General features: G+C 39.4%; 1 long non-coding RNA gene across 1 annotated transcript; it reads left to right on the top strand.

The window, feature by feature from the left end:
- Window positions 1-536: 536 nt before the first annotated feature.
- On the top strand, window positions 537-12,186 carry LOC139041159 (uncharacterized). The gene is made up of 3 exons (XR_011495955.1): window positions 537-711; window positions 1,147-1,274; window positions 8,529-12,186. It is a non-coding gene; the product is annotated as an uncharacterized lncRNA (long non-coding RNA).
- Window positions 12,187-22,323: the final 10,137 nt, after the last annotated feature.

Genomic DNA, 22,323 nt, shown 5'->3' with positions numbered 1-22,323 from the left:
TGGGAGCGGGAGCAGTCCATTTACTCTGAAACTCCTCCTTGGCCACAGCCTTTTCAGCAGAGGCTTGCTCTTCCTTTTCCATTTCTTCAGGATCTCTGTAGAGAGGCATGACCTCTTCCTGGGCCAGCATCCACCACATCAGACCCCCTGTTGTTGCACAGGATGCCATGTCCACATGATGCAGAGGAGAATCTATGTTACTAGAATGATGTAGACAGGTTAACATAAGACAGCTCTGTGAGAGGCTAGTGGTCAGCCCTGGAATCAGTAACACCAGAAGACATGACTCCTGGATGAGGTTAGTGAAGGTTCCAGAAGTGAAGCAGCCAGAAATAAGAGTGACTCTAGCAGCAAAAGCAGACTTCAGCCCAGCCCCCTGCCCAGGATTCCTGGAGGATATGACACTGATTTTCAATGGGAACAATGGCACAAGCCATCAGCAGAAGCTTGTCCTGGTCCCCTTTATATTTATGACACAGAAGCCATCATTTATCTCCTTTTACGTATGGTTATTTGGAAGTCAAATTTTGTCGCCACCTAGGTGGATTCCTGCTGCAAGAAATTTGAGGACATCCTCTTTCTTCATTTTCAGGATATCAAGGGCTCCAAACGTTGTGAAAGTTTCCCTTTAAGTTATGATGGGAACCCAGGACGTTGCCGTTGGAACCCTGTTGGGTAGCATAGACAGGCTCAATGGACATTTTTGAATAAGTGAGTAATTGGAGTTTGGACTTAGAGTTATTTTCTAAGGAATGTGAATGGATTTGGCCCCTCTCTCTTATGACATTTGGCTCCTAAATGGATCTTTGGTGGCCAGTGTCTCCCAGTTAGCAGTCCATTTTCACACCCCTGTGGGATTCAGCTCCCTGAAGCAACATGTGGATCATTCCACTTGCTTTAGCAAAACCTTTCTGAACTTCAATCTCTTTAAAGAATAATTTCCCAGTTCCTCCTGACATTTGCTCCTTGGTCAACAACTGAATCTATCATTCCAAATTGATTTCCCACTTTCTTTGTCAGTGTTCTAGACACTCCAACAAAGTGGAGCACTCTGTTAGTCACAAATCCCCAATCTCTGCTCCTCTGCCTTCACACTTACTGTCATTCTCACTCATAATGCCCTCTCCCCTGCCCTCTGTTCACCAGAGCCCAACGTCACTCATCATTCAAGACCCAGATCAAAGGCATGCTCTCTAATGAAGTCCCTTCTTTTATCCTCACTGGAAATTGAGATCCTGCCTAGTCATTGGCAGAAATGCACACTCTTGAAGAAGGTAAGTAAATTTCATCATACCTCAGTTTATCTATTAAATAGAATGAGTCATATCTACCTTTTGCAGATCAAATTAAATAATGCATGTAAGCCACCTCTCACAGTGCCTGGAAAGTAAGTACTTAATATATGAGAGCAATTGTGATTATGATGATGGTTAATATTGTTATTAACCTGTACTACTTTTTTTTTTTTTGAGGAAGATAGCCCTGAGATAACATCGGCCTCCAATCCTCCTCTTTTTGCTGAGGAAGATTGGCCCTCAGCTAACATCTGTGCCCATCTTTCTCTATTTTATGTGTGGGATGCCTGCCACAGCATGGCTTGTTGAGTGGTATGTAGGTCCACATTCAGGATCTTAACTGGCAAACCCCAGGTCACCAAAGCAGAGCACACGAACTTAACTGCTATGCCACTGGGCCAGCCTTGTAACCTATACTTCTTATATGATCCTTGTCACTTTCTCCATTGCAGTCTTTGAAAATAGAGTCCATATTTGCACCACGTGCATTTTTCATTCCTCTTGCCAAAATATCTGACAAACAATATAAACAGTGAATAAAGTTGAATAAATAAATAATGTTCCTAAACTTTATTACTAGGCTCCCCTTGTGGCAAAGCGTATTGCGTTAGTTTCCTGGGGCTGCCATAACAAATTGCCACATATTGGAGAAGAAACAGAGATTTAAAGTTTGGGAGGCTAGAAATCCAACTTCAAGGTGTCAGCAGGACTGGTTCCTTCTGTGAGGGGGATTGTCCCGTGTCTCTCTCCTAGCTTCTAGTGGTCAGTGGCAATTCTTGTAGTTCCTTAGTCTGTAGATGCATCAATCAAATCTCTGCCTCTGTCTTCACATTGCTTTCTTCTCAGTGTCTGTGTCGTCTCTCCTCACAGGGACATCGGTCATTGGGTTGGGGCCCACCCGAAATCCAGAGCCATTTAATCTCAAGGCCCAAATAGGGTCACATTCTGAGGTTTGGGTAGACGTGAACTTTGTGGAGACTATTCAACCCATTGCAAGTATGTACAAGGCTCCCTCCCACTTACGTTATGATGAAGAATACGGATTCTAGCTGGGCTGCAGAGGTGCAGGCCTGTCCCACCCTTACACAATGTGTAGCTTTGGTTACATTGCTTACCTATACCCTGTTTCAGCCTCTGCACAGGTGAAATGAAGATAATAATAATAATATCCACCTTAAAGAGTTTCCGTGTGGATGAAAAGAGAGAAACCTTATAAAGGGCTTAGCGTAGCCTGGTTGTTATTAATCAGTTAATAAATGTTGGCCCCTTCTTTTATCTCTTTTTTCTTTTTAATAGGGCAGGTCTGTCTGCCTGGAAAACTCACCACCTCTCCCACTTTTTACCCGACTCACTCCCTCTAGACATTTGTGTCTCAGCTGAGGTGTCACTTCCTCAGGGAGGCATTCTCCGACATCTCAATAGAATCTAACAGACCTCAGTCCCTGTTAAAATTATATAATGATTGGTTAATTATTACAATCAAATAATAATTTAATACACTTTAGGTAACTAACATTTAATAGCCGGCTCCCCGTGGAGGTATCCACTCCAGAGGAAAAAGGGCTCTGTTCAGTTTCACATGGATTCAGATTGCCTGGGATTCAATCCTGGCCCCTTCACTCTGCCTCCTTGGCTGAGTTCCTGAATCTGCTCAGGTCCCAGTTTCCTTGTATGAAATGGCTATAATAACATTACTTACCTCCAGCAATTGTTGTGAGGATTAAATGAGATCCTGTATGTACCACACAGAGCCCACAGCGCCTGGCACATCCTAAGAGCTTAGAAACTGCTAATTAGTATTAATTTTTCTTTCAGCTCCTGGCATCTGTCTGGTTAAGTGAGTGAATTAATACCAAATGAATGAGCCAGGTTATTGGCCAAATCTAGGAATACAACCTGTGCCCTGGAATAGTGTGGCAATTCAATAGGTTCTAGTGACCTTGTCCTCATTAGGGATTTTCTCTAACCAGAGAAGCTAGAAAGCCCAAGGGAAGAGCTGCCTGCCACCGCTGCCCCCAAATAATTTCCTCTATTAGAGACTTTACAATCCCATTTAGAACCAAAATTAAAAAAAGAAAGGTTCAGAGAATCCAATTTGTTTCTAGCCGCAGGGTGGTCTTCCGGAGACGGAGCAAGGCTTCCGGGAAGGCGGTGGAAAGCTCAGGCCAGGGCAAGTCTGATTCCTCAGCAGGTGAAGCATGGCTGTAGGCACCAACGCCACAGCGGAGGAGGGAGAGAAAGTCATCAGGACAGTGTGGCCTTTCCTGTGCTTCTCTACAGTCCAGGGACAGAACAATGTCGCCTGAACATAAAAAGACAGCTTCAAAATTTAAAAGAAAATTATTCACTACCTGAGAATGAATTGGTGTTCTGGAAGAAATACACCAATTGAAGAGCATGCCGTATTTGTTTCTGCCTTGCCTGTACAGCAGGAGAGACAACTTAGCGGCACGGCTGTGCCATCGGACTGACCCAGTTGAAAACTCTGGTGGCAGTGTCACTTTCTTTTTTAAAGTGAGTCATGAATCACACAGGTCTCAATCCACTTTGCAGGGTTGATGATTTGATGGCTGAAGTCATTTATATTTCCTTAAATAGAGGTAGCTGAAACACAGTTTTTGCTGAGATACATAATTTTAGAACTTTTAGTCTAAAGCCCTTAGTTCACAAATGACGTGAGGAGGAGAGAGGTTAGGTGACTTGCCCAGGGTCACAAGGCAATTTGGTATTTTGGATTCAGGATTCAAAACTAGGTCATCTCACAGTTTTCAGAGACCTATCCTCCTGGCCCCCTTGGCTCACCTACCAGGGGAAGCTGTTCCATCTAAGGTTCAGACGCAGCATCATGCAACTCCTGGACCACAAGGGCTGTGAGGATTGATTTCACCTGCTCACTGAGTTCCAAGGGCACAGTTCTATGACCCCCACAGGTGAGAGTCCCTCCCTGGATTCCGTTTGTATTGTGACCCAGGAAAGAAGCTAGACTCTTGCTCTGTTAGTAACAGACTGTGTTTAATAACTGGGAAGGCTGTGTGAGTATAAATAAAAATGGTTTTATTTCTAAACAAACAAACAATATATATAAAATTTATTATATATATATTTTTTAATGAAGACTTCTTTTGCTCCACGAAGAGGATTTGACCCTCTTGTCTCCTCTGTTTTGACTTTCTCCCTTCACGTGACTATACGGAGCTTGGTACAATTCCAAAAACTAAATGGAGAGGAAGGCATCATTTGTCATTTAGGTCACAAGCTCACGTTCCATCTCAGAGCTCTGAACTGGGGTGCACCTATAATAAAACTTATAAACACTTGTAATAAAAATTATAATAAAGGAGTCCTTTGGTTCATCTTCGGAATTCTTAGGTACAAAGTCTCCTTAGTGAACATACAGAGGAGGAGAAACATGATTCATAGGGCAGAATTTAGGCATTTATGGATTCCTCAATGTATTTCCATCAAAATTCAATTTGCTCATTTATTCAAAAAACATCTAGGAAGCATCTGCTATGTGCCAGACTCTATTCCAGATACTAGGGATAAAGGGGTGAACGCGACAGACAATTTTCCATCGTAAGGGAGTTTTATTCTGGTTGGAAAGATAAAAAACAGCAATATGCGATCCCAATTTCTGAAAGCATTACAAATCATCAACCATTTATCAAGATCAAGACACTGAAATGCTTTATAAATGATGTTTCATTTAATCTGCATTGCAACTCTATGAAGTAGGTGTGTAACATTACATAACATGATATGAGATAATATAATATTTCATGGTATAGTAATGCAATATGTTGCAGATGAGAAACGTACAAAAACCCAAGGTCCCACAGTTCTTCAGTGTCTGAGGTAGGACCTAAACTCAGATTCATCTGAAGCAAGGTACACATATATGCATTTATGTTTTTTCATCCTTCATTTTCCAATATTATTAAGCAATCAATGTCTTGGGTGTTATTCTAAATACTGAAAAAACAAAGATAAATAAGACTGTCTTTACCATTAAGAAACATCCAGTTGGCAGAGGAGACAGACATAAAAATAACTCCTGCAATGACATGCTATGAGAACTTTGCTAGGGGACTGTAGAAGGAGCAGCGAACTAAGAGAGAAAGGTCTCTTCGATCTAGACAGTGACATAAGTCTCAGGAGGAAATGGCACCGAGCTGCATCCATCACCATGTAGAATTCCCTTTCTTTTCTTGGTGCCATTGCATCGAGCAAGGCGGCTGCGTGACTCAGTGGTAGAAGCAGGATGGGAGGGAGACACTCACCAAGGTTCTAGAGCCGACTTTGTTTCTAATTCACAGTGTGTGAAAAATGGCTGAAATTTCTGATAGCCCCTTTTTTCAGATATGGAACAGAGTTCATGATACCTGCCCCATTCCTGGAGTGGAGTAGCTTGCGAGCTCAAATAGGATAAGAAGTGAGGGATGACTTTATGAAAGATAGTGTCTGATGAAGATGTGAAGCAGCATGGTTATTAACATTAAGAACTCTGACCAAACCATTTCCTCACTTTCTAACCTTCTCTTTCGTAGGCCAAGCCATCTGACGGCCATAGTCTGTCTTCACACAGCTTGGTTACAGCCCTCTGTGCTCGACCTGCGTGGGGCCCACCCCACCACTCTTCCGTGGGGTGTCATCAGCATGTGGAGTTTGGCATTGTTCCCATAGAATCTTCTGATTCTGCTTCCACTTGTCATGTTATTCATATATTCATTCATTGCTTCATTCTTTCCTTCATTTTACTTTGAGCAAATTATGAGTGTTTTTGTTTGATTCTTCCTTTTTCAATTTAAAGACAGCATTAAAAAGTTGCTCTTGCTCATTCTAAAATTTAAAACAGTAAAATAAGAACAAAAAATTTTTAATTCCTCTAAAATTCTCCCACCCAGACATAACTTTTCTTTACATTTTAGGAAATGCATCTCCATACTGGCACTTCTCAGAGTTATGCACACCACAATCACCCAGGAAGTTGGCAAGAATGCAAGATCTCCCAGGCTCAACACCCAGGGAATTGTGACTTAGTGTATCCAGGGTGGGTTGAGGATTCTAAATTTAAAATATCAGGAGACGTTTTTGAAATCGGAGGCAATTCTGATGCTGATGATCTGCAGACCATATCTAGAAGCAAAAAACAAACAGCAGCTAGAAAATCACTGCTGCAGAGAACATTAAGTATCAATACAGAAAAGGTACGCGAATTCACACTTGTTCTTGTGACAGGCATGGCTGGTTGGCTCCTCCAGTGCCATTTCCAACGTATTTCTCCCTGTGGCCTTCACCTCTAGGGCTTTCCTTATAGGGGCCAGGCTCTCCTGCAGTTACTATTGGCCATATGATCCAGTTCTGGGCAACTAGAGCTTCTAGGAAATCTAATCTGTTTCCTCAGAGAACAGAAGGGTACAAGGGGGAAACTGATCCCCACTGCGCCATCAGCCTTGGAGGCAGACATTTATCACAGTTATGACTGCTCATAATCCTTTGAATTGCCTGATATAGAAGTTAGGATCTTGTAAGTGGGCAGGCATACAATCTAAGCTCCATCTTCAGACATCCTCATGAGAAGGCTGTGAAAGTGAGCACTCTTGGAAAACAGCTCTTATGGAGTTTCCACTTGCTATCACGGATGGTTGACGGTTGAGGTAGATGGATTTTGGCATCATCAGTGGCAATGGTGGCCGTTTGCTAGTGGTGGTGAGGTAGGGTGTCCTTCCCATCCTAGTTTGCCCAGGGCTTTCACAGTTTGCCACTGAAAGTCTTGTGTCCCCAGGAAACTGCTCAGTCCCAGGCAAATCTGGGTAGTTGGTTACCTTAAGGCTAGGATGACATGCTTGATGCAGGTTTAGTAGTAAACTCAAGTTTCAGTGCAACCAAGATCCTGAAATTTAGTGCTAAGCAATGGCAGTGGTTGAAGTTTCTGGTGTGTTTTGCAGTCAGTTTATCGGATTTTCTTCCAGAATCTCAACCAAGGGTCTTTTCCCCCACACTTCCAATGGTTTCACAAGCTGCTGAATACATTGTAAATTATTTTTAAGCTTAAACTAGCAAGAATGAACTTATTGTTTTCAACCAAGGTCCCCTACCAATACTCCTTCTTCCTGCTTCAAATACTACCACGACACCTAGAGATAGAGTAGCCATTTTGTAATATGAAATGAAAACAAGGACAAAAAACGACAGTTGAGGATGACGATGTAGAAAGAAAGAATGAGCTTACGTTCTTGCTGGTATGATTAAACAATGAACAAGTCCTGGAACTGCCTATCTATAAGATTCCTTGTACCTGAGATTACAAATGTCTGGTTTGAAGTCATTGTACTCCAGTTAAGTAGCTGTCTTAACTGATATGGGCTCATGATAAGCATGCTATTATGTAACCTGCTCTTTTCCTAACTCAGTACTGTGTGACTTCATTTGTCTCTGCCAATCATGTAGGTTGACAGCATCTATGATGATGGGAACCCTAACTTTCCTTGGATGCCCCATCCCCTTTTCCCACAAAGCCTCATTCATCTGTGTTTTGAACTGTTTTCTAATAATTTTTGGGTCCCTGTCTTATATGAGTTGGTTGATAAAATTTTAATAAAATATGAGAGTAAAAACGTTGTTATATTTGAATGTATTGATAAACACTAGACATAAAATACTTTTAAAAATGGTAAAAAAAAATTGCTATGTAAAAGCTGATGGATAATTTCTGTTGCAGCACAGATTTCTACAGAACTAAAGAATTACTTTACATCTTTTTTGCTCCCTCAAAACTTTACGTCCTAGAAGAGATACCTTGGAACATCTTATGCCTCTTCCAAACAAGAAAGGAGACAGTTTTCAGTTGTGAGAAATTTTACTGGTTTGCTCTGGTCAGATGATTAAGAGAGGAGAGGAGAAAGAAAGGAAAGGATAGGGAAGGAAGGAAGGAAGGAAAGAAGGAAGGAAGGCAGGAAAGGAGGGGAGGAAAGAAGGAAGAAAGGAAAGGAGGGAAGGAGAGAGGGAGCAAGGAAGGAAAGAAGGAAAGAGTGAGAAAAAGAACAAAGAAACAAAAATGATAAAGGATGTGAGAAAGAAAAGAGTAATCCAAACTGGAGTTCCAGTATGAAAAGCAAGTGATTATGAATACACATTACCTGACTTGCTTATAAGCTACACCCTCATGTGTCATCTCATTTAAAAACTCTTTCATTTAATCCTTGTAATTTTTTTTTCTCTTCGATGTGTTAGTGATTTCATAAGAAGCAAGGTGACCTCTCTCTTCCCAGAAAGAGCATTTTGCCGAGACAAGAAATTATCAGCAAGCACAGTGCTTCCAGCCCATGTGTCCTTCACCCTGGAATCTTCCTGCTGCCATGACACAGGCGATGCAGGCATCATGTTCCCACGGATCAAGCCCTACTCTCTCAAGGTCTGTGATCCATCAGAGACTCACCAAATGGACGTGCTGCTGATGTACTGGAGCTGTGTCTCCTGTATCAGGAACCTAAGCCGCCCTTACGTAGCCCCTTGTTGGTATCTTTGCTCCTGCTTTGATATGAAGATAGCAATCCTATTTTCCAAAACTGCATTGACAAATAAAAGCGAGAGAATGTGTAAAGCGCTTAACACAGGGCCCAGCACATAAGGGAATGCTGATTTCCCCCTCCTGGTTCCTACCTGTGCTAGCACTGGAGTTTCTAAGACTGTATTTTGACAGAGTAGAGGAGTGGGTCTAGAATATGTATTCTTAGAAAATTTTGTGACAAATAGCATGGCAATAAAATACTCAAAGGATCTGAGCTTGGGAACAAAGGAAGTTTCCTGGGATAGGAGGTGGCATCCCTTACAATAACCTGCTCTAGCAGAAGCTAATAAAGGAACTTTATCACTTATTTTTATTCTGCAGAAATTCCTCCAATAAAAATGCCAGAAAGTGGGGACATAGTAGAAAGGTCCCAGGTGTGGACCTATGCACCGCTTGTCAAGCCATGCTGTGGAAGGCGTCCCACGTATAAAGTAGAGGAAGATGGGCACAGATGTTAGCTCAGGGCCAGTCTTCCTCAGCAAAAAGAGGAGGATTGGTGGTGGATGTTATCTCAGGGCTAATCTTGCTCACAAAAAAAAAAAAAAAAAGAATCAGAAACACAGATTTGAACCCCGGCTCTGCCAAATACTTGTAAGAAGACCTATGGCTAGATATTTAATGCTCCATGAATGGATGGTATAGTGATATCTACTTCATTTTTTAAAAAGTTTAGTTAGTGCCATTGACACATAATTTATATATGTCACCCATTTTAAGTTGAATTGGATGAGTTTTGACAAATGAATACGCACGTAACCACAACCATGATCAAGAATAGAACATTTCCTTAACTCCTAAATCCTTCCTCATGCAGTTTTCTTGTCAGTGCCCTCTCTACATCTAGCCCTAGGCAACTACTGACCCATTTTCTGTGACTATGGATAAGTTTTGCATGTTCTAGAATTTCATGTCATTGAAATCATATAATATGTACTCTGGTATATGACTTCTTCCACTCAGGATAATATTTCTGATATTTACCCATGTTGTTACAAATATCAGGCATTCACTCCTCTTTATTTTACTCCATCGCACGCATATGCCACAGTTTGTTTATCTGTCAATCGTTCATGGACCTTGGAGCCGTTTACAGTTTTTGGGCATTATCAATAAAGCTGTTATAAATATTTGAGCATAAGTTTTTGAAGTGTATGAATGCTTTTATTTTCTTGGGATTTCTAGGTCATATGGCAAGTATCTGTTTAACTTTATAACAAACTGCCGATCTGTTTTCCAAACAACGGTAATTGTACTATTTTATTTTCTAATATCAGAGTTTCAGTACTCCATCCTTGCCAACCTTTGGTAGTGCCAGTCTTTGTTTTTTGTTTTTGTTTTAAGTTTAGTCGTTCTGGAGATTGGGTAATGGTATCTCGTTGTGTTTGTAATTTGTATTTCTCTGATTATTAATGATTATGAGCACAGTTTCAAGTGTTTATTGGCTATTCAGACATCTTCTGTTATGAGGTATCTGTTCAAATTAGTTGCCCATTTTTTAATTGGATTGTTTTATCATTGAGTTATAAACATTTGTACATTCTTACAAGTCCTTTGTCAGATATGCACATTGCTAACATTTTCCCTCGGTCTGTGGCTTGCCTGTTCACTTCCTTAACAGTGTCTTTGGAAGAGCAGACATCCCTAAGTTTGGTAAAATCCAATTTATTGGGGGTTTTTTCTTTAATGATTTGTGCTTTCTGTGATCTCTCTAGGACATTTTTGCCTAGCTTTGAATTGCAAAGATTTGCTTTTATTTTTTTTAGAAGTGTTATAGCTTTAGTTTTAAAGTTTAGGCATGTGATCCATTTCAAGTTATATTTGATGTAATGTATAAGGCAAGGGTTGAGGCTCATGTTTTCCCATAGGAACAGCTAGTTGTTCCAGCGCTATATGTTTAATAATGTATCATTCCCCATTGGATTACTTTGACACTTTTGTAAAAATCAATCCCAGATCTATGTACGGGTCTATTTCTGGACTCTCCATCTCTCCCATTCATCTATATGTCCATACTTATACCAACTCCTTACTGTCATTACTATTTTAGTTTTATTTTAAATCTTGAAATTATGTTATCTAAGGCCTACAAATTTATTCTTCTCATTCACAATTATTTTAGTTATTCTAGGCCCCTGAATATAAATTTATGAACCAACCTGTTAATTTGTAAAACAAAACAAAGCAAAAGAAAACACAAAAACAGCCTTCAAGGTTTTGCATCAGGGAGGCACTGAATCTGTAGATTGATTGGGGGAGAATTAATGTTATAACATTATTGGCTCTTCCAACCTACAGATGTAGTATATCTTATCATTTATGCACATCTTTCTTAATTTTGCTCAGCAATATTTGGTAGTTTTTTCTATTACAGATCTTGAATATGTTTGTTAAATTTATCATGAACTATTTCATCTTTTATTACTATAATAAATGGTATGGTTTTTTGAATGTATTTCATTTTTCAGCTATTTGTTATGATTTATTTTTGTGTATTGACCTTATTGCCTATAACCTTGCTAAATTCACTTATAAATTCTAACAGCTTTTTTGCATATTCATTAAGATATTCTATATACTCAATCACGCTATCCAAACTAAAAATTCAGTTTTATTTTTTCCTTTCCAATCTTTACGCTTTTGACTTCTTTTTTATTGACTTATTACACTAATTAGGACGTTTAGCACAATATTGAGTAGAAGTGGTTTAAGGCAAAAACCCTGACCTTCTTCTGAAATTTCCCCTAAGTTTGATGTGTGCTATTGTTTTTTGATGATGCTCTTTATCAGGTTGTGGAAATTCTTTTTTGTTACTGGTTTGCTGAGTGTCTTTTTCCATGAATGGGTGTTCAAGTTGTCATTTTTCTCTCCAAAATTTTAATTCCATCATTACATGGTTTTTCTCTCTTATTCTTTAAATGTGGCTAATTATTTTGATTAAATGTTGAATATGAAACCAACTTTGCACTTTGGGAATAAACTCCATTTGGTCATGATGTATTATAATATTTATACAGTGTGATTTGACTTGCTGACATTGATTTCAAGATTTTTGTGTCTATCTTCACAAGGACTAAGCCTGTGCTTTTACTCCCTTGTAATATTTCCTTTTGATTTTGGTATCAGGGTAATGCTGGCTTCAGAAAGTGAGTTGAAACTCGTCCCTCCTTTAAGTTGTTGGGTAGATAGATAGACAGGCGGACAGACAGATGGATATATAGATATTAGGAAATTTAAAATCAGTGACCAATAATTTAATCTGTCACTTCTGCATCTGTTTCTATTGACTAATTTGACTTGGTTATGAATTATAATTTCCCACCTCATTACATGTCTAATAATTTTTTATTATATGCTGAATTTTGTAAATGTTACTGTTGAATGTCTGGATTTTTCTTTCTTGCTTTAAAGAGTGTTTTTGAAATGCAGTTCAATTATTATGAATCCATCTGATTCTGTCATGGCTTATTTTTAAACCTTGTTAAATTGGTGTAAGAGTAGCCTAGGGCTAATTTAGATCTCCTACTAAGGTGTGACCTTCCTAGGCTCTCTCCTGATTGTCACGGGTGTTCACAAGTTCTCTCCACCATACAGTAGTCCCCCCTTATCCATGGCTTCACTTCCTGCAGTTTCAGTTACCCACGATCAGTCTTGTCCGGAAGCAGATGATCCTCCTTCTGACGTGTCGTCAGAAGGTCAGTAGGAGCCTAGCACTATCTCACAGTGTCTACGTCATTGACCTCACTTCATCTCATCACGTATGCATTGTATCATCTCGCATCATCGCAAGAAGCAGCGAGAGTACCATACAATCAGATATTTTGAGAGACAGATGGACCACATTCACAGAACTTTTATTATAGTATATTTTCATAACTCTTCTTTTTTATTATTAATTATTGTTATTAATTTCTTGTTGTGCCCAATTTGTCAATTAAACTTTATCATTGCTATATATGTATAGGAAAAAAACATACTATATATAGGATTTGGTACTATCTGTGGTTTCGGGCATCCACTGGGGGTCTTGGAACACATCCAGAGGTAAGGGAGGGCTATTGTACGTAGTCAGAACTGTAATGTTTCCCATGCAAACATGAGCTTTGAGAGTTGTTCAGCAGGGTGCTAGTAGAGTTCTCTTCATTTGTTTCCCTTCTTTCAAGGAGACCAAGCTAGTGAAGTCTAGTAGTTTATAGTTTGAGGGCAAGTCCAGGACTGGTTACTCTGATATCCAGAAGCAGAAGTGCACTTCATGGAGGCTTGACAATAGGTGAATATTAAGCTGGCGTTCATACGCGAGTCCTCTCGCGTGGTGTCATAAATGGTGGCGCTGATAGCTGTTGTTCTCCCTCGCTTGCCCATTTCTCAGTTCATAGTTGCAATAAATCAATGTTTAGTAAATTATTTAGTCTTATCTATTCCAGTCCCCAATCTCAAGAAAAAGCTCCTCTTTGACATTTTATGACTGTGTCAGAGGTGTCAAACTCGAGGTCCTTAGGCTGAACATTGCCCACAGACAGGTTTTGTTTGTCCCTGACAATTTTTTAGAAACAAAAATCCAGAGCATATATTTTAAAAATGGGAGAGTTCTCCAGAGACATAAAGTAGATTAGCGCTTTATCGAGGGCTAGGGGAGGAGGGGAGGGAGTGTCTTCTAATGGGCACAAGGTTTGTTTTGGGAAAGAACAATATGTTCTAAAATTATATTATGGCAATGCACATTTGGTGACTACATTAAAAACATATCACTGCACACTGTAAATGGGTAAATATGGTGGTATATAAGTTATATCTAAGTGAAGCTATGATTTAAAGGTGACATTTCATATAAAATTCTGGATTTCTGGCTTTTCTCCAATAACTGGAAGACCTGGCCACTATGAGCCTTAACTCATATCTGGCAGCGATTGTGTAGAGCTGAAGAGCAGCTGCATCCCTTAGATGGGGTATGAGCTCTCCCCTTTGCTGTGGTCCCGCTTCTATGATTTCCTAAACCTTATAATCTTTCATACTCTTAAGCTGCCAGTCTGGATTCTTAGGACATATAAGTTAGCTATTCTTCTTTAGAGTATTAAAGAAAAAAATTTCAATATCCCTTAATCATAATAATTACTAATCATAATGAGTAATGTTTCTACGTTGCTCATTTTTTAAGGATGTGTTATTTTTATATTTCTTAAATAGTCTTTTATCTTCTTAAACAACTTAATCATGTTTATTTTAAATTCATTATCCACAGCTTCCAACACTTCTACTTCAGAAGGTACGTGTTCTCTAATTTATCGTGTTTTGTGGGGACACTGGTACTCCTCATTTATATCATTATAGTGGTCTGTAAACTTCTCTAGATGAATCACCTCCTCTGTGAGGTAATGCCACTGGAGGAAGGCATGAATACTACCAGATAAAGCCTCAGGTAACATAGTATCCCCAACGGAAACTTCCCTTTTCTCCCACTTCAAGAAGCAACTCCTTATACTTCCAGGAAAAAGTCACTCTGGGAGGAGACAATCTCCTGAGGCTGTAATCATAATATCATTTACATAACACTAATTATGTAAACATAATAAAGGCCATATATGACAAATCCACAGCTAACATCATATTCAACAGTGAAACTCTGAAAGTTTTTCCTCTAAGATCAGGAACAAGACAAGGGTGCCCACTCTCACCACTCCTATTCAACATAGTACTGGAAGTGCTAGCCAGAGCAATTAGGCAAGAAAAAGAAATAAAAAGCACTCAAATCTTAAAGGAAGAAGTAAAATTTTTTCTGTTTTCGGATGACATGACATGATATATGGAAAATCCTGAAGATTCCACCAAAAGCTCTTACAAGTAATAAACAAATTCAGTAAAGTTGCAGGATACACAATCAATATGCAAAAATCAGTTGTGTTTCTATATACTAACAATGAACTATCTGAAAAAGAAATTTTAAAAAATCCCATTGATGATAGCATCAAAAAAGAATAAATTACCTAGAAATAAACCTAACCAATGAGGTGAAAGATCTGCACACTGAAAATTACATGACATTGATGAAAGAAATTGAAGAGGACAGAAATAAATGGAAAGATATCCCATGTTCATGGATTGTAAGAATTAATATTGTTAAAACATCCATACTACTCAAAGCGGTCTATAGATTCTATGCAATCTCTATAAAGATTCCAATGGCATTTTTCACAGAAATAGAAAAAAGGCTCCTAAAATTTGTATGGAACCACAAAAGATTCTAAATAGCCAAAGCAATCCTAAGAAAGAACAAGGCTGGAGGCATCACATCACCTGATTTTAAACTATATTTCAAAACACTAGTAATCAAAATAGTACGTTATGAGCATAAAAAAGACACCTATGCATATACAGTCAACTGATATTTGACAAGGGGGCCAAGAATACTCAATGGGAAAGGATAGTTTCTTCAATAAATGGTATCAGGAAAACTGGATATTCATATGCAAAAGAATGAAATTAGACCCTTATCTTACATTACTCACAAAAATCAACTCAAGATGTGTTAAATACTTGAAAATAAGATTTGACACTGTAAAACTGCTAAAGGAAAACATAGGGAAAAATATCCTTGACATTGGTCTTGGTAAAAAGTTTTTTAGATCTGACACCAAAAGCATAAGCAAAAAAAGCAAAAATAAACAAGTGGAACTACATCAAACTAAAAAGCATCTGCACAGTAAAAGAAACAATCAACAAAATGAAAAGACAACCTGCAGAATAGGAGAAAACATTTTCAAACCATCTGTCTGATAAGGGGTTAATATCCAAAATATATAAACAACTCATACAACTCAATAGCAAAAAAACCCAAATGATCTGATTAAAAAGTGGACAGAGGGGCTGGCCCCGTGGCCGAGCGGTTGAGTTCGCGCGCTCCGCTGCAGGCGGCCCAGTGTTTCGTTGGTTAGAATCCTGGGCGCGGACATGGCACTGCTCGTCGGACCACGCTGAGGCAGCGTCCCACATACCACAGCTGGATGGACACACAGCAAAGAGTATACAACTGTGTACCGGGGGGCTTTGGGGAGAAAAAGGAAAAAAAATAAAAAATCTTAAAAAAAAAAAAAGACAATTCATAATTGCTTACCATTTAAAAAAAAAAAAGTGGACAGAGTACTTAAACAGAAATTTTTCCAAAGAAGACATAAAATGGCCAACAGGTACATGAAAAGATGCTCAACATCACTAAACATCAAGAAATGTAAACCAAAACTACAACGAGATATCACTTCACGTTTGTTAGAATGGCTATTATCAAAAAGATGAAAGATAACAAGTGTTGGCAAGGACGTGGAGAAAAGGCAACATTTGAGCACTGCTTGTGGAAATGTAAATTGGTACAAGCCTTTATGGAAACAGTATGGAAATTCCTCAAAAAAACAAAAATAAAACTACTATACGATAGGGCAATTCCACTTCTCAATACATATCTAAAGGAAATGAAATCACTCTCTTGAAGAGATATTTGCACCCCTATGTTCACTTAGGCATTATTCATGATAGCCAAGATATGGAAACAACCTAAATGTCCAATGAATAGGTAAAGAAAATGTGATATATATATATATAATAGAATATTATCCAGCCATTAAAAAGAAGGAAATCCTGCCTTTGTGAAAACATGGATAAACCCAATGTGGATTCATGTACTTACCTGTATTTCCAAGTATATACACAATTCACCTTGAGGACATTATGCTGTGTTAAACAAATCAGACAGAGAAAGAAATACTATATGTTCTCACTTACATGTGGAATCTGAAAAAGCTGAACTCATAGAAAGAGAGAGTAGAATGGTGGTTGCTCAGAGGTTGGGGTGTGGGAAATGGGGAGATGGTGAAAGGTAGAAACTTCTAGCTATAAGATGGATAAGTTCGGAGGATCTGAATGTACAGCATGGTGACTATAATTAACAATACTGTATTATATATTTGAAAGTTGTTAAGAAAATAGATCTTAAAGGGTTTTTTCCCTTCTCTTCCAGTACATAGCTGTGTATCCTACTTGTAAGTCATTCTAGCTCTTCTGTGTTGGATGCTGCCACAGCACTGCCTGACAGGTAGTGTGTAGGTGTGCGCCCAGGACCTGAACCGGTGAACCCTGGGCCGCTGAAGCAGAGCACGCAAACTTAACCACTCTGCCAGGGGGTCGGCCCCTTGAATGCTAATATCACAAAAAAATGGCAATTATGAGAGGGTGAAGGTGAGAACTAACCTTATGGTGGTAATCATTTTGAAATACATGTGTCTCAAATCATTGTATTGTACACCTTAAACTTACATATGTTATATGTCAATATCTCAATAAAGCTGGAAAAAACCCAAAATCAAAACTGCAAGTCAGTTAAGGTAACACTACAAAGGATTCAGCCAATGAGATCTAAATACATGAGTCCCTCCAAGAGAAATATACCATAATATTTTGACTAATTTTCATCATGCATGTGGGTCATCCAGTCTTTAAAAGTAAATCTACTTCTTATATATTCATTGCAATAAAATTCATACAATAACCAATTTCAGAAAGTGAAAAAAGGAAGTATGGCTTCCCTATTTCCCTCAACTTACTCCTTAGGAGCCACCATTGACAATTTGGTTTATATCCTTACAAAGCTTTTAGGTTCATCAAAAACTTACATAATTTTTTACATGTGTAAGGAGAATAACATTTTGAAAATTATTCATGTATTTACCTGTATTTCCAAGTACATATGCAATTCACCTTAGTCAGAACAAGATGTTGGTCCAGCTGGAGTAATTAAGATTTATTCAAAAAAGAATATAAAGAGGGGCCAGCCGAGTGGTGCAGCAGTTAAGTTTGCATGTTCCACTTCGGCAGCCCAGGGTTTGCCGGTTCGGATCCCTGGCATGGACCTACGCACCACTTATCAAGCCATGCTGTGGCAGCCATCCCACATATAAAGTAGAGGAAGATAGGCATGGATGTTAGCTCAGGGCCAATCTTCCTCAGCAAAAAAGAGGAGGATTGGTGGCAGATATTAGCTCAGGGATAATCTTCCTCAAAAAAAAAAAATCTAAAAAGGAGGGGCCGGCCCTGTGGCCAAGTGGTTAAGCTCATGCTCCACTTCGGCGGCACAGGGTTTTGCTGGTTCAGATCCTGGGCATGGACATGGCACCGCCATCAAGCCATGCTGAGGTGGCGTCCCACACAGCACAACCAGAGGCACTCACAACTACAATATACAACTAGGTACTGGGGGGCTTTGAGGAGAAAAAGAAGAAAAAAAAAAAAGATTGGCAACAGATGTTAGCTCTGGTGCCAAGCTTTAGGGAAAAAAAAAGAATATAAAGTATAAGGTGATATTCAGCTTCTAAGATGCAAGGGAGAATCTTGCAGCAATTTAATAATACTGAAATACAGGCATTATATATAGGGAAAGTATTTACTAAATTCATTTGTTTTCTCAAATGATTAAGCATTGGTTTATCATATGACCCAACAATTCCACTCTTCGTTATACACCCAAGAAAAATGAAATCCAGGTCTACACAAAAACTTGTATGCAAATGTTATATCAGTATTATTCATAATAGTCAAAAGGTGGAAACCACCAAAATGTTCATCAACTGATAAACAGATAAACAAAACTTAGTATGTCCATACAGTAGAATGTTATTTGTCTATAAAAAGGAATAAAGTACTGGCACATGCTACAAAAGGGATGAATCTCAAAATTATTTTGCCAACTGAAATAAACTAGTCATAAAAGGCCACATATTATGTGATGCTGTTCACAAGAAATGTCCAAAATATGGGAATCTACAGACACCGAAAATAGATTAGCGGTTGTCTGAGGCTAGAAAGGGGTTTTGGGTGGAGGGGAGGGTGACAGCAAATGGTACAGGGTTATTTTGTGAGGTGATGACAATATCTTAAAATTGACTGTGGTTGTGATCACATATATCTGTGAATATACCACAAGTCACTGAATTGTGCTTTAAATTATTGAATTGTATGTTATGTATTTATACCTCAATAAAGCTGTTTTTTGAAAAATAAATTTATGTGGCTTCCATTTGACAATCGAGAGCTAAACTTAGAGGTGTCGCTCACAGAGTTCTTCTAGTGCATAGAGAAAACAGTCTCGGTTTTTGCCAACAAAAAAACTTACGCAAGACTCGATTTAGAAGAGGGAAGAAGCCAGATATGATGAGGGGGAAATCCTACTGCTCGTGGCTTTGGAGGATGTGATAAGAAAGACGAAGTCAACGGGAGGAAAGCACAATAATTAGACATGAATCTCAATTTTGTCTCGTAGGCCTCAGTGGAGAGAGGAATACCTGTCCTAATAAGGTGAGGGGATGTAAGAAGATGCCATTGGTACCCCACCCATTGCCCTCCACTCATTTAGAGTTCACCTGCAGCCTCAGTGGACAATTTCCATGACTGTTGCCATTCTACCCCAAGTACTTGCATCTCTTTACCTGAATGATTTTTTACTGGCTGCAGAAATGTGAGCCCTGGTGGGGCAGGTAGAACTGCTTAAGAGTCATCAGTCCTAGAATCAACCCTCAATCAGTGAGCGACGGGAGTTGGTGGATAAAGACCCCCACCTTGTTCATCTCTCAGTGAGATAATTCTGAGCTTTGTTTTAAACAGTCCCCAGGAGGACTCTCAGTGATGCTGAACCCTAGTTTCCTGTAATGGTAACCCATTAATAAACACGTGCCTTATTCCCTGTCTCACTTTCTCACTCCCTGGCATCACATCCTAAATACAGTGCTTCACTAAATCCCGATTGCAGTCTCTGCCGCAAGCAGGGGAGCACTGAAAGCAGGAAGGTATTTGCCTGATTTCCAGTTGGGTCTCTAAGAGGACACTAGGAGGTTATACAGAGGACGCCACATGAACATGGATCAGCCCAGCATAACAACAAGGACGGGTGTGATCAGACAGAACATCTAGCTCTCCTCCTAAAGCCTCCCTCAATTTTTGTGCATATGGATCCTAAGCTGAGAACCCGTGAAATTGCCATTTAGTGCACCTGGAAGACTGAGGGCACTATCTAGCCGAGACTGATAGCAGGCCACTGGGTCAGGGGAAGGGGGTGGGGGGTGGGGTGCTAGACAGGTACATGACATAAGCCTAGGGGCTTTTAGCTAACAAAAGCTGAAGGAGAGCAGAGCTGGCTAGTGGAAGATAGTTGCTCCTGGCAAGGATTATTATTCAAGCCAATCCCACAGACTCACTTGCTGTAGGATGCTAGCAGATCTCCCAGTGACCACACCTACGAAGGTTATTTTGCCAAAGAACAGTGGAGAGCGGCGCACACTCTTCAAAATCACAGCGACACCAGAGACTCTTCTCCCATGTCACATTTCCTTCCTAATAAACTGGAACACCATCTTCGCAGTGGAAATAAGAGGGGAGGCAGGCTATCTGAGAGACTGGGCATTTTCATCCAGGAATTACTGAGACCCACTTAAAGTACACCTTTGTACAGTAAACCTCGGATCCAGCTAAATCGGAAATCTGGTAACGGTTAAAAATTATATTTCTCCGAGCCTGCCAGCAGGTGGCGATCGAGATGAGCGTAATCACAGACAGAAACAAGGTATTTTTGTTGCCTTTCTTAGTTTCTAGTGTGACTTAAATTGTGAACTCAACTGTACGCAAATGAAATTACTGTTTTTGCAGAGTCTGCATATTAATTTTAATATGGAGCCCTTAATATTAACTTATTTAATCATTTCTTTACTAATTACTTCTGTTATTTCCAATATTTGCCTGTTATAAACAATACTGCAATGAAAAGAATATACATGAACTATCAACTTTTTACTATCAATTTCCTATCTGCAGTTCACAAATTTGTATTTCTGTAACATAGATTTCTAGAGTGAAATTGCTGGTCAGACAGGATGTAGTTTGTTGTTACCTGTTTATTGTGAAAAATTTCGGACATATACAAAAGTAGAAAACATAGCTCTTAAAACCCCTATGTCCCCATTACTGAATGACAACAAATGTGAACACCTGGCAGTCTTGTTTGGTTTATATCTCCTTCCATTTAACCTGCCCTCCTCCACCCAGGATTATTTCAAAGGATGTAATCACCATGTCATTTCACCTGCAAATATTTAGGATGTATTTGTAAAAGATATGTACTCTCAAAATTATAGCAATAATACCATCACCATACCTAGAAATTAGAAATTATTCCATCTTCATTTTGAGATGAAAATGGTGCTCAAATTTCTCTTTCCCTCATAATTCTGTGCGGCTGCTGCTGCTTTTCCTCCTCCCCTCCTCTCGATACAGCATATCAGCCCTTTATTAAATGTCTTTTGCAAATCTTTTTTCCCAGTCTGTGGCTTGTCTTTTTCATTCTTTTTTTTTTTTTTTAAGATTTTATTTTTTCCTTTTTCTCCCCAAAGCCCCCCGGTACATAGTTGTGTATTCTTCGTTGTAGGTTCCTCTAGTTGTGGCATGTGGGACGCTGCCTCAGCGTGGTCTGACGAGCAGTGCCATGTCCGCGCCCAGGATTCGAACTAACGAAACACTAGGCCGCCTGCTGCGGAGCGCGCGAACTTAACCACTCGGCCACGGGGCCAGCCCCTTGTCTTTTTCATTCTTGACAGTGTCTTTTGCAAAGCAGAAATTTCTAATTTGAATGAAATCCAGCTTATCAATTCTTTCTTTCATGGATTGTATTCTTGGTGTTGTATCTAAAAAGTCATTGCCAAACCCAAGGTCATCTAGATTTTCTCCTGTTATCTTCCGGGAGTTTTATAGTTTTGTGTTTTACATTTAGGTCTGTGACTCATTTTGAGTTAATTGTTGTGAAGTGTGAAGGTCTCTGTGAAGTCTTAATGTCTGTTCTTTCTTTCCTGTTTTTTGCATGTGGGTGTCCAGTGGTCCTGGCACAATTTGTTGAAAAGCCTGTCTTTGCTCCATTGTATCGCCTTTGTTCCTTGGTCGAAGATCAATCGACTGTATTTATGCGGTCTATTTCTGGACTCTCCATTCTGTTTCTTTGATCTATTTGATTATTCTTTTGACAATACCACACTCTCTTGATTGCTGTAGCATTACAGTAAGTCTTGAAATAAGATAATGTCAATCCTCCAACTTTTTGATTCTTCAGTATTGTGTTGGCTGTTCTGCGGTTTTTGTCTCTCCACGTAAACTTTAAGATTTTATTTTATTTTTTTTTTCCTTTTTCTCCCCGAAGCCCCCTGGTACATAGTTGTATATTCTTTGTTGTGGGTCCTTCTAGTTGTGGCATGTGGGACGCTGCCTCAGCGTGGTTTGATGAGCAGTGCCATGTCCGCGCCCAGGATTCGAACCAAGGAAACACTGGGCCGCCTGCAGCGGAGTGCACGAACCTAACCACTCGGCCACGGGGCCAGCCCCATCCACATAAACTTTAGAATCAGTTTTTCAATATCCACAAAATAATGTGGGATTAAAAAATTG

The sequence above is a fragment of the Equus asinus genome, chromosome 20 (genome assembly GCF_041296235.1).
Source record: "Equus asinus isolate D_3611 breed Donkey chromosome 20, EquAss-T2T_v2, whole genome shotgun sequence".
In the NCBI taxonomy this organism is placed as follows: domain Eukaryota; kingdom Metazoa; phylum Chordata; class Mammalia; order Perissodactyla; family Equidae; genus Equus; species Equus asinus.
Note: the sequence above shows the minus strand (reverse complement) of the source record. Positions and strands in the feature narration are given on the sequence as shown.